The following is a 12,712-nucleotide window of genomic DNA, read 5'->3' on the forward strand; positions in this document are numbered from 1 at the left end:
GTGAAGCGCACATTTCTATTTCTCTCACTGTTAATGTCTAAAAGTCCGGCAGTAGCTGAACCTTTGTTAACTCTGATCCGGTGGGCGGATCGATACTTGTGGTGCTCTCAAAGCCTCCGCTACCTGTCAAGTAAAATACAAAGGGCGTCAAAGGGAGACCACGCTGGGCGGTCTTCAACTCTCCGATGCCTAAGTTAGTCAATGTATTTATGTTGACAAAGTAACAGTAGGTAAGTATTGAATGCGTAATAAATGAGGAGAGAAGAGAAAACCTTTTATAGGTGAGGAGGAGGCTGACCTCCTCCTTGTTTTCGATGTGGGACTGATATGCTTCAGTTCCCAGCTCTGGGAGCTGCTGATGCCATTGTGGCACGGCGCGTGGCGGCGCGTCGGCGGTGACCTGGGGGTGATCCGACGCTGAGGTTGTAGCCCGCCTGGCGGTGTGTCTGCATGTCATTCCTTTGGTTGGAATTAGTACCTTTGGCGGTACAATGAGCGTGGCCCATTATAGCTAATTATGCTTGCAAATGTACATGTATGTACAAGTCCCCCAAGTCCCCAGTCAAAGAGGGCAATCTTGGTTGGGCAGTTGCTCGGCGGTTTGAAGCGTTTTGTGCCGCTAGACTTGCAAGAGCATAATTAGCGTCAGTGCGTTGTCAACCATGGATTTTGTGAGCAAACGCTTTATACCCTTTCGGGTGGGCCCCTGCTAGGCCCCCTAGGGAGTCCCCCACTCCCCGGCTAAGATAGACCTCCGGATGGTCGGCAAATTGTTTGTTGAGGGGGAGCTGCACGGAGCAGAGGGTGTTGAGTAGCGAACTCAATCTTAGAACCCGAGTGACGGGGGTCAACGTGCCTGATCAGGGCCGTCGTAGACTGTTGACAAGTCCCCGTGTCTCGTGGGGACGGTCTGACCGTAACGCCGCGTGGCAGGCGTTGTCAGAGTGAGGCGTGGCCTCAGGATCCGCCGCTGATTATAGCAGGAAGCAGCGTCCAGTAGACGTCACTACTAGAATTTTTCTCATATACATCGGCCAGAAACCGATGTAAAAAAAAATTTGTACACATGTGTTAGTGGGTGATGTAAAAGATCGCCAAAAATTAGACATCGGTTAAAAACCGATGTCCCATACAACAATAAACATCGGATTAGATTCCAGACTCGATGTTAAACTGCTATTATGATCACAAATTGGTGTTTTTAGATATTGTTAAACCTTCATATTTATGCATTTAATGCTTAACGAAATATAGGTTCAATAGCACTAGTATTCATTTTAACATCGTTACTCATTCTAGAAACGATGTGTAATATATTCTTAGACATCGGAGTTTTTGAAATTTGCCTGCTGTTTATTAGCTTTACGGGTACTTGCTATATATCACACTATTTAAGATTGAATCTACATTCTTTTGTATTACTCGACCGATGTTCATTATTTTGTTAAACATCATTTTCTTTTACAAAGCGATGTCCATTTTTCTATTAAACATCAGTTTTTGAAGTTGACACCGATGTTTATACTTATACTAGACATCGTTTTTTATTTAATAAATCGATGTCCATTGATTTGTTTTACATCGTTTCTTACTTAAAAAGTGGATGTCCATTGCGTTGTTTTACATCGTTTCTTACTTAATAAGTTGATGTCCATTGAGTTGTGTTACATCGTTTCTTACTTAATAAGTCGATGTGCACTGAATAAATAGACATCAATTTTTGTTTCCAATCTGATGTATCATCTCTTTAATGACATCGTTTTTGTAATTTAATACTAATTTGAAATACACGTATATACATCATGTCCTTTATAAATTGAAAATTGGTAAGATACCAATATGAACTCATTTCAATTACAAACCAACAATCACAATTGTAACACCAACCAAAGGTTTTGCAAAATTATAATTAAGCATCAAAATACCTAAAACTACTAAGCTTCTTGTTGAACTTAAAGAGTTATACACAAAGCTAGTGACCAAAACTTCTGAACCATATGTGTGGTAATAACTAACATCCTCGCTTGTAACATTCCTCACCAAAAGACATGTCATGTTGAAAGACCTGCACATATAAAGACACGTTCAAATTTATATTAGGATCCACGCCAGAACACTTCTAGCTGGAGCAGCCCCATTCTAATGCTCCTGCATAATATGTATATATCAATTAGATGGAATTTAATTTTTCTAGCTGGAGGTTTAGCCATTGTTTCATAGTACAAGAAAATGATTACCGACGTACATAAATAATTGTTTGACACCAATTTTAACTTTCAAGTATCACTACTAGAATTTTGTTCATAGACATCGGCCCAGAACCGATGTTAAACTAATTTTCGACCGATGTCTTAGTGGGTGTAGAGAAAGATATAGACATCAGTATAAGCGCGTTTTTAACCGATGTCCCAGACAACATCCAACATCGATTCTAAAAAACAAATCGATGTATAATCGTTATAATCATCATATTTTTGTATGTTAGGTATGTCTAATTCTTCATATTTTCACATTTTATGCTTAATAAAGTATATGTCGAACAATACCTACGTGAACATTTGCATCGATTTCTATTCCAGAAGCGATGTCCAGTACACTTGTAGACATCAGTTGCCATGAGTATTGTTTGTTCGTGGGCATTTTTACATGTAGCTTGGCACATTATTTTCTTAGGAACGATGTCTGTATCTTTAGGCATCATCGGTTTTTTTTTAAGGACTGATGTTTCACTTAACACAGCACATCGTTTTCATTTAAGCAAAACGATGTTCAATGGTTTTATGTACATCGCTTACTTTTTCTAGAACCGATGTGTTGTTTCATTGTAGACATCGCTTTTGTTTTGTAAAATCGATGTGCACTGATTTTGAGTACATCGGTTCTGCGGACACAACTCGATACATTAATAATCATAAGACATCGATTTTCATTTTGATACTGATTTCTAATCTCTCAAGTGACTTCGTTTTCCTTGGCATTACTGTTTTGTTATGCTTTTATATACTTCACTTCATTTTGACAAGCGTGATGAGCTAAGTTTGCATCTAGCTGCTGCTGGGAAAAGAAATGCATTTCATAATCATCCAAAAATTGGGGCTTTCCATTAATTTTCTTTCCAAATTCATGATTGAACATATGTCACAAAAGAAAACCCCAAAACCTACAAAGGATATCCTAGAAACATATGAGCAACAATCTACAAAATTTCTACACCAAGCTTTGCTTCAAAGCAAAAAAGTAGCCTTGCTCAAAATTCATCTTGGTAGTCAAGTGCAAGAGAAATATGTATTAAGCTAAAGGTTCACATGAAGTGAAGTTAACAGCGGTAACCAGACCAATGTGACTAGATCACCTTATCAGGCTTGCCCATCCATTTCACTTCACACCCTAGCTCTTCATATTTGGCAGCCAAATATTTCACAACTTGTAATCCAAGGCCCTGCAAGAGAATGACAAAGTCAGTTTCACAGTGCAACATAAACCATTAGACAGTGATTTTTGGTATTACTAAACTCAACAAAAAGAAATACCGACATGACTGAGCTTAAAAGGTACTAAAAAGGCAGTGAATCTCAATACTAATATAACTAGACTTTACCAAATGTAAACACACATAAATTAATGACAAGAAAATTATAGATCCACCTATACCGAATGGCAAAAGACCGAACTAGTATAACATGAGTTTTCGTGATTTTGAATCTAGTATAACATGAGTATTCATGATTTTGAATCTGCAAATGGAACAACTGAAAACATAATCCTGAAGAAACAGTCAATAGGGGAAGCGCAAAGAAAGAATCAATCAAGCAAAATAGGAATAAAGACAAGCCTCTTGGACTATTTCACTGACAAAATTCAAGCCTCTGGGTGACTGGGTCCAATGGCAGATCCTGCTAGTAAGTATCCAGTAATGACCTGAAAACATTCAAAAGTAAAAAAAGATAAATTTTTTGAAAAGAAGCAGTTCTAGAAGCAAAGAAAAAACTCTGTACAAATGCCAAGGCCTCACTCTTGAGTTTAAACTCTGTAGCTTTGACATTGTAGCTGCTGTTCTGCTTTAAACCTGCACAAAAGAGTTCAGTTAGCCCCAGCTTTTGGTACTTTGTATGGTTACGTTCACAAACAAATCAAAAGCATTTTGTGAACTAAATGTTTCCGGGGGAGTTGACAGTGTACCAATTCAAAAAAAGAAGAAAGAAAAGAAAAGCACAACCAGTGCAAAGAAACTAAAAGAAAATAGTTACCTCAGTTGGGCCACCTCAAACAACGGCAAAATGAAGAATTCTCTCCTTCTCCTCATCATTTACAGTTGGCAGGCTAGCCTTTTCAAAGCATTCAATAACAGTTCTTCGTATCTTCTGGGGCATCTTCTACTTCCTGCATGAGGCAAGTATCTCAAGATGAGTTAGTAACAAAGATGCATACATTGATTCCCACTACCTGAGAAACCTCATTCCAGAAGAGATAATTTTAAAGTATTGCAAGACATGAATATACAAGGTTGCAAAGGACATCACCTTCAAGAAATGGCAGTTCTCCATCACACCAGGAGTATTGAATGTATTAACATTTGCTCCCACAAATATTACAAGGTAGTCGTAGTCCACTCAAATTTCTTTTTCCCCATTCTCTAAATTAGATTGGCAATAGACTTTCTTCTCTTTTACATCAATCTTGAGACACTCAGCTTCGGTGAATTGAAAGCCAATCTTTTTCTGTATAAAAACGTCAAGAAAAAGAAGTTAAATGACAAGTAATTGAATTCTGGCAGGCATTGCAATCATACAAATTAATAGAGACTTTATCTGCAGGGATATGAACCTAATTTCCAGGTTAACATAACTTCAAGTTACAGCATGCACAATTGTCTAATCAAAAGATTGCTGACATGTAGTCAACCAAAGACTGGTAAAAGTTTAATACATAATAAGGAAAATAATGTTTACCAGAAAAACAGAGACAAATATGCAACAGCTTATATTAGCTCACTGTGATTTACCTTTCTGACAATGTTACGAATTGGTTCAACAATGCTCCGAACCAAAGCCACATGTTAGGCTAACATTGAGCTTAATTGTCTATGTTATAAAGCCAGAGAAACGTAATAATTACTTCCTATTTGAAAAAAAAAAAAAAAAACAACCATCTCTTTTTTGTTTAATCTCTCATATTGTTTTTCTAAGCAAACAAACAAAGGTCAAATCTGAAACAAAGCTCCCTACGCACTCAATTCATTCAAACTTCACCAATTCAAAGCCAAATCACACACACAGTAAGACCTAGATTCCAGAAACCAAGCCAGCATTTCAAAGATCTAAAATGAAAACGAACCAGAAAAACCCACACAATTCACTCACCCTTAGAATTCTCAAAGCTTCAGAATATGTTGTCTTCTTCAAGGAACGCAGATATCCCTAAATATCCACCCATCTATAATTCAATTTTCGATTGTTTGAGCTATGAAAATATACAAGCTCTGTAAATCATAAAGCCCTAAACCTGTTATTCTGTTTGACACATAGAAATGTTCATCAAGGACAATGAAATGATCCTACAGTAAAAATAAACCATATTCTCAGTCTTGTCTCCTTTGTTAGTCATCTTAATGTAATTGTTCCATCTCTTTTTAAAGTTTCACATTTCTTTTTCAGGATAAATCCCTTTGACTTTATTAACGGAAACTCTTCCTCCAAAGCAGTATCAGTAAAAAAAATAGTTAAGACATGAAGTCTGATGTAATAGAAAGAATAACTAAAACTTTGAAGAGAGAAAATCCTTAAATGAAAGAGTCAAATCATCATCAAAATTTGCATTTGTTTAAGGTCCACAGGATAAAGTGAAAAGGCACTGGCAGCAAGTTAAAAAGAAAATAAGTAACAAGATAACACTAGTTCATCAGAACTAAATATAACGAACAAATTCAGAATAAGCAGTTGGAACTTACTCGACAAGTTTCTCGCATCCTCTCAATTTGATCAGGAGTTTTGATCTTCAAAATGAATATATCATTAATGATTTTCCAAAATAAGAAAAAAGAACACCTAGAGAGCAGAAAAGTCTAACTTGATTGCAGTCATAGCACATCAACCTATACCAAACTGGAAATACCAATGTAAACTGCAAAATGAAATACACATGGATCAAATGAAAGAATTTGACCTGCGCTGTCCTTTGGACTACCATCTGTGATAATTAAGGAAGCAGCAGCAGTAGAGAAATAAGAGAAATAAGATATATCACTCTATAGGCAGCATCGCAATCAATACCGATACTAACCACAGCAAAGTGCTCATCAAGAGTGAAGTGCTAGACAGCAAACAAGCCATCATCACTGACAGTAAAACCACAATTACCCCACAGAAAAGCACTGATTAAAATGAATGAAGTGAAAGTTATGACGCATAAGGAAAAAAAAAAAAAAAAAACTGGCAAAGCACTCATGCTAATGAATTTGGTCTCTAGAACAAATCAGCTTTCTTCTTTTGCATGTCTTGCTTCCATTTTGGCAGTTGATAGAAAGCATCTTTCGTCATCCCAAATATGGTCTGAAAGTCTTCATCAGAGAGGTAGGCCTGCAAAGCCAAACAGAAAATGTAATTACCATTTCAAAACAGATGATGAAGTGTAAAAACATTCACAAATGACCAACCTCTCTTCTCTTAAAATCAATTCCAGTTACTGGATTGTCAGATTTAACCCTCAGTTGGTCATAACTGAAAGTACTTTGACTGCTTTCACTGCCATTTTCATCCTGCTCTTGCTTTGGTTCTGATCGTAAGAAATACCAATGCAAATGGAAAATTAAAGCTTAATTCAACAAAAGTTCCAATCTTTCAAGCCATGAACATTCAAGAAATCTCATAATCAAGTATTTCTGATTCAGTAGCATCAAGATTATAGCTTTATTAATCAAAAAAATCATAAAGATTAGCGAAATTGAAAAAAAAAAAAATTGAGAGTGAGAAATTGACATACTGAAGATTGGCGGGTTTGCTGCAACGAGCACACGACTGGGTGGCGAAGTCGGCCATGATCGCATTCAGTAGCCTCAGGCGAGCTGTGAGACAAGAGGAGGAGGGGCTAGGGTTTGAGTTGAGAGGGAAAGTAGCTCCAATCGACCAACATATTCAGATTATCAGGATACATTCATACATACAATTTCATTACTCTAGGAATTCAATTTCAATTTCAAATGGGTTATTCATGAATCAATCAGATTAAGAAGAAGAAGATAAGAAGAGAAGAAGAAGAGGAAGAGGAGTAGAAGAAGACGGAGAGGGAGACTGGGAGAGAGAGATACCTGGAGCTCGGAGACGGAGACTCGGATATGGGAGACCGGAGAGGCGGAGACGGAGAGTTAGAGACGGCGGAGACCGAGACACGGAGTCACGGAGAGAGTCAGAAACGGCGCAGTTGAGTGCAGCTGGGTTGCTGTGTTCGGGTTTAGGGTTCCAACCCCGACTTCGGTGGGGCTTGAGAGGAAAGAACCATTCCTCTTTAATTTCTTCAACTCTGCCAATCTCAGATCGAGGCCGGGCTCAGGATTTAGAGTTGTTACTTCAATTTTATATCGAGGTCGGGATCTCGGCGCTTCAGATTCTGCCTGAGAATGGAGGAGGGAGGATTGTGATGGTGAGGAGGACGAAGAGGAGCTCGAGTTTAGGAGGAGCTCGAGTCTGGGTTGAGAATGGAGGTCGACACTGAGCTTAGGGTTTGTGTTTCAGTTTTGGGGTCGGGCGCAATTTTTTTTCTAAGTGTGAAAGTTTTGAGTTTTAGTCCCCGCTTCTTCATTTCACTTAAAAGACTTAGCGCTTTTTGCAAATATAGGTTCCCGCAAATTTTCGAACTAAATTTTTAACATCAGTCATTTTAAGAACTGATGTTAATGACATACATTTAAATCGGTATTTTCGTAAAACGATGTTAAATTACTTTTTTACATCGTGGGCAAGTCTAACCGATTTAAATGATGTGATGTAAATGAACAGATTTCTAGTAGTGTATGCAATACCTGACAATGGTAATGCCTGAACTCTTAAATAAGTAAATTCTACATCTTAGAGGTTATGCAGCACAATTTCAATTTAGCAAGAAAATATATCAATATAAATTTGCTCCAATTAGACAAGATCATAAAACTTATAACTATAGACTCACCATAATGCAACTTAAAAGTCCACACCTCTACCTCAAACACCAAATGGGATATAGTACCGCTATTCCAACTCATCACTTGTAATACTATCATGAATGTAAAGTACTAAACCCTCAATTAAAGACAGACAAACTCCATTAAATTGGAACAAATGCCAGCATAGATAGACCCTGATCAAGTCCCCTATTCTTCAACCCCAATGTAATTATGATCTTAAAGAATTTCTCGGACAAGGCCAACAACAACCAAAAGGAAGAATCTATTTCTCCTAGTGCAATTCCAACTCGATCCACAGTTTAGATGAGCAGGAGACCAGCCTTGTTTTAGCTTCAAAAGATGTAAAGAGGATAAGGAGCTAAGTCCCCTACTTAAATTAATGACAGTCCATTTGTTCATGAGAAATTTGATTTCTTATTTAAAAAGAAAAATGAAGAAACTGGGACACATGATCACATATAGTTGAAAATCAAGTGATTAGTAATTTCCATTTGAATTATCCGTAACTCTGCATGTCTTTATTTCCAAACTTCACCATGCTATGTAACAAACCACATACCTTGCATGCCATACAACAAAAAACAAATCAATGTTTAAAAAGTATTCATGTAGGAAAGAAAGGTTACCAATGATGCTTTTCTGCTATAAACAGCAACCTCATGATTGGCTATTAATCTCTTTTCATAAACCCTAGCCTGAAACCTCTAATTCATTTTGTGTCTTGAATTATTCAACTTGTTTTACTGAGAAACCCAATAGCAGATCACAATGAAACTTCCTTCAATTATTTCTAAATAGTCATATATACCACCTACAAGCTGCCATAGCTTTCATTAATTGACTCATTATGAGATAAAATACTAATCATGTGACACACACCAATGATAAGTGGATCTAGGCTGCTATGCTACGTGAGTTTCTTTATAAAATACTGAATCTTTACTATGTATGGCCTTTTTGGTTGCTGTTAATTAGATGTTATCAAAGATTGGACTTGTTGACTTAGATCCTAATTATGATTCTCAATTATTTTGATGACATTGATTGCATCACTGTTAACTTCAAACTTCCTGAAGTTTTCTCCAACTTTAAAACAAAGTTCTATTAACTGTGTTAAGGGCTTAGCAGGCTCTGTTTTACTCCAAAAGATCATGTAACTATTTTTTCAAAGAATATATAATAAAGAAGAAAAGAGAAAATTATTCAGACAAACAACAAGAACATTTGAGAGTTGAATTTCAATTCGATTACTGCTATGACTGTTGCTGCATTCTTAATATATTATCGAAGGGTAAAATTCAATAAAGACAACTGAAACAATTAATTTATGAAACTTAAACCATTATATCATATTGTTAAAAGTTTTAACTTGACCTTAGAAACTGACAGAAAGCTAAATACCAATTTATGTTAACAAACTTTGAAGACCCTGCAAGTCATCATGTTCCTACCTAATACTATTAGTCAATCAAAAGAAATAAAAAAATTACTTAACGATTAGAATTGATATACAAAAATGACAAATAGAGCAATGTTCTCACCTGTTTTCAAATTATAATTTGCTTATCACAAAACTCCTTTGACCAAAGCCAAACAGTCCAAGACACACAACAGAACCTGCATTAGAAAATAATCATCTTTCAAAACATACTCTAACCAACGCATGATAACTGCACAGTCAAACTGTACAACCATTGCAATGAAACTGAAAAGCCTAGCTTGAATCCCTTTAAATTTCAACCCATATTTCAATCCACAGCAAAAGTTCTAGCAGCTAGATTACTCTTCCCCGCTGTGTTTATATTGGTCATTTAGCACTTTTTATTTTGATCATGAAATTGATGATTTACTATGTTCAATAAGATTTTGCTGCTACTACATAGCAAACCCTTTTATTTTTGAAAGGGCCTATATTTGATTAAGCTGACCACTTCTGTAAGTCGTTCTAAATAAAAAACACTAAAATCCTAAACCTATAACTGCACATTCCGTAACATACTGTCCCAAAACAAAATCAAGCAGCAATGCCAGTGGACATGAACACAAAAGGCAGTACTTGGTTACTAAAAGCAAAAAGAATTTCTCATTCAGTTAAGAAAGAGAAAAACAGATACTTCAAGAAGACAGTTCTCTTGCCCTTGAATCTTCCAAATACAACAATCGATCAACACAGTTTCAGAGGTAATACTTGCTGTACATAATATAAAATGTCAGCAATCCCTTCACGTGCAGAGTGAACTCAATAGAAATATAAAAATTGCATTTCACATTAACCTTTAATCTCCACTGTAATTTCATGGCAGAAGGAAGTTTGTAGTTCTCCCAAGTTTAAAACCGAGTATAGATTTTTATAGTTGAATTTTTTTATTTTTTTTTTCACATCACATACAACTTCCTATACAATAATATCTCATAAGCTGTTTTCTGTAGCTATGACCAACTTCAACTCTATTTCAAACTCATAGATCAACCTCTAAATCCCAGATTAACTTGAATCCAATCATTAAGGAAATAATATTTCAAAACTGAAAACAAATCAACAACAGCAAACAACAGAAACCTTTTTATTTTAAGGTCAGATCTGAAAAAAGAAAACAACAATGAAATTCACACACAAACCATAAAAGGTAAATGCAGAGATATAACTAAATTAACAACGAAAATAAATAGAAAGTAACTAAACCTTGACTGAAGGGTTAATCAAATGAACTTTGAGTGTAGCTTAGAAGGACCTCCTTTATTTGGCCTGCACAATAAAGTAAATGGAAATGTCAGACAAAGAATTCAGGCTTTAGAAGAAAGCTGCACTCTACATACATAAAAAGGTAATAACACGACCCATCTATATTGATCTGTGAGGTTTGGTTTTAATAATCTTGTAGGTCAGATATCAAGAATTCATCTTTTTAAAGAACAATGGTCCATAGTATCATCTTTTTACCAGTCTCAAATTTGATAGAATTCCAAATATCTGGTTGCTTGTCTTTTGACAAATCAATGCACTTAGCATAGGAACCACCTTCAATGTTTGACACATGATTGTCACTGTAGCAGTGCTCATCATCTCCAATTAAGTACGTATTATGATCTGCAGACAGAGTTGTTTTGTCAGTTTTTATGACAGATGAGCCACAAGCATCCCTCTTTATGCATCTTACACTAAAATTCAATGAACCATTGTCTTATGCTACCCATATAGAGCACATCAACTAGATTCAGCTTACAAATCAACGAAATAAATCGAACAATAAAAGAAAAACAAAGAAAAAACTTACCACTCAATAAGTTTTGCAAAAGTGAGCTCAAAGAGTGTAATCATAAACTAGAGAATCCAATACGTAAGTCATTGGCGATCATCAGTTGGTGATTTGGTCTCTATAACCCGAATTGAGGCATACCTGCACAACAACCCAGAATCAGTTAACCAGATTACAGAGGATTTAACATGAACACAGAACAATGCATAAGAAAAAAAAAAAGGATCAGAATTCAGAAAGCTATAATCTTTGAACCAAAACTTACAGTGGCTAAACCAAACTAACCACAGGCCTGCAAGAAACAAACCCCCAAATCAGATTACATAACCAAAAAAAAGAAAAAGAAAAAAAAAAAGGTTTTGGTAAAGTGGGTAATAGTAGTTGATACCCAGCAAGAACATCGAAGTTTTTAAGGAGAACTTTGAGGAAACTTCCAGCACCAGATCCCATCTCCGGTTTCTGAATGTCGGTAACTGAGAACTGAAACTGAAGGGTTCTTTGCCTTCTTTCAGTCTTTCGAGATCCGAGATCCGAAATCCGAGAGAGAGAGAGAGAGAGCTTGCTCGTGGAGGTGATGGCGCCGGCAAGGGGGCGGAGGCGGTTAATGAGAGAGAGAGAGAGAAAGAGAGAGAGATAATAGCGGGAGTGAGCGGATGAGGGGGAAGCGGTGGTGGCTGTGGAAAGAGAGTGGGAGAGGAAGGAGGAGAGGGCTAGGGTTCGGGGAATAAGAGGAGAGAAAGTGAGTTGGAAAAATTTTAAGTGTGGGGAATGAAAATTTTGTTCCCCGCGTTCCTGAAAATTTTTAACTTAGTGTTTCCGCGTTTTTGAAAATTTTAGAATCAAAATATAGACATCGGTCAACAGTAAAAAATGATGTCAGTTATATGCATACAAATCGGTTTTTGAGGAATCGATGTTAATGACATTGTTTTACATCGCGTGTATTTCTCACCGATTTAATTGTCGTGATGTCTATGAGCATAATTCTAGTAGTGCGTGCCTGGCGGTACTTTATTGAGCGATATTGCGCTGAACAAAGCACACAGCTTGCAAGATGAAAAAGGGGGGGGGTTCCGCTGGAGGTGTGTAGCGGAAGACGCCCCGCTTGCAGGATGGCAAGGAAGAAGTTTCGCTGGCGGGGTTTCGCTCAGCGGAGACTTCGTCACTTGGAAGATGACAAGGGAGAAGTTCCGCTGGCGGGGTTTCGCTCAGCGGAGACTTCGTCGCTTGGAAGGTGACAAGGGAGAAGTTCCGCTGGCGGGGTTTCGCTCAGTGGAGACTTCGTCGCTTGGAAGGTGAC

General features: G+C 37.0%; 2 long non-coding RNA genes across 3 annotated transcripts; both read right to left on the reverse strand.

Annotated features, from left to right (window-relative positions):
* Nucleotides 1–1,924: 1,924 nt before the first annotated feature.
* LOC133722539 (uncharacterized) lies at nt 1,925–12,401 on the reverse strand. Of its 2 annotated transcripts, none has more exons than XR_009852815.1 (7): nt 11,801–12,401; nt 11,678–11,704; nt 11,431–11,553; nt 11,175–11,243; nt 10,839–10,901; nt 9,697–9,772; nt 1,925–2,065 (listed from the first exon to the last, which is right to left on the reverse strand). It is a non-coding gene; the product is annotated as an uncharacterized LOC133722539 (long non-coding RNA). The 2 variants fall into 2 exon arrangements; XR_009852814.1 differs by having other exon boundaries at nt 11,097–11,243.
* Nucleotides 3,035–5,485, reverse strand: LOC133720030 (uncharacterized). The gene is made up of 6 exons (XR_009851637.1): nt 5,361–5,485; nt 4,521–4,718; nt 4,248–4,380; nt 4,013–4,066; nt 3,854–3,918; nt 3,035–3,439 (listed from the first exon to the last, which is right to left on the reverse strand). It is a non-coding gene; the product is annotated as an uncharacterized LOC133720030 (long non-coding RNA).
* Nucleotides 12,402–12,712: the final 311 nt, after the last annotated feature.

This window comes from Rosa rugosa, chromosome 7 (assembly GCF_958449725.1).
Source record: "Rosa rugosa chromosome 7, drRosRugo1.1, whole genome shotgun sequence".
Taxonomy (NCBI): Eukaryota; Viridiplantae; Streptophyta; class Magnoliopsida; order Rosales; family Rosaceae; genus Rosa; species Rosa rugosa.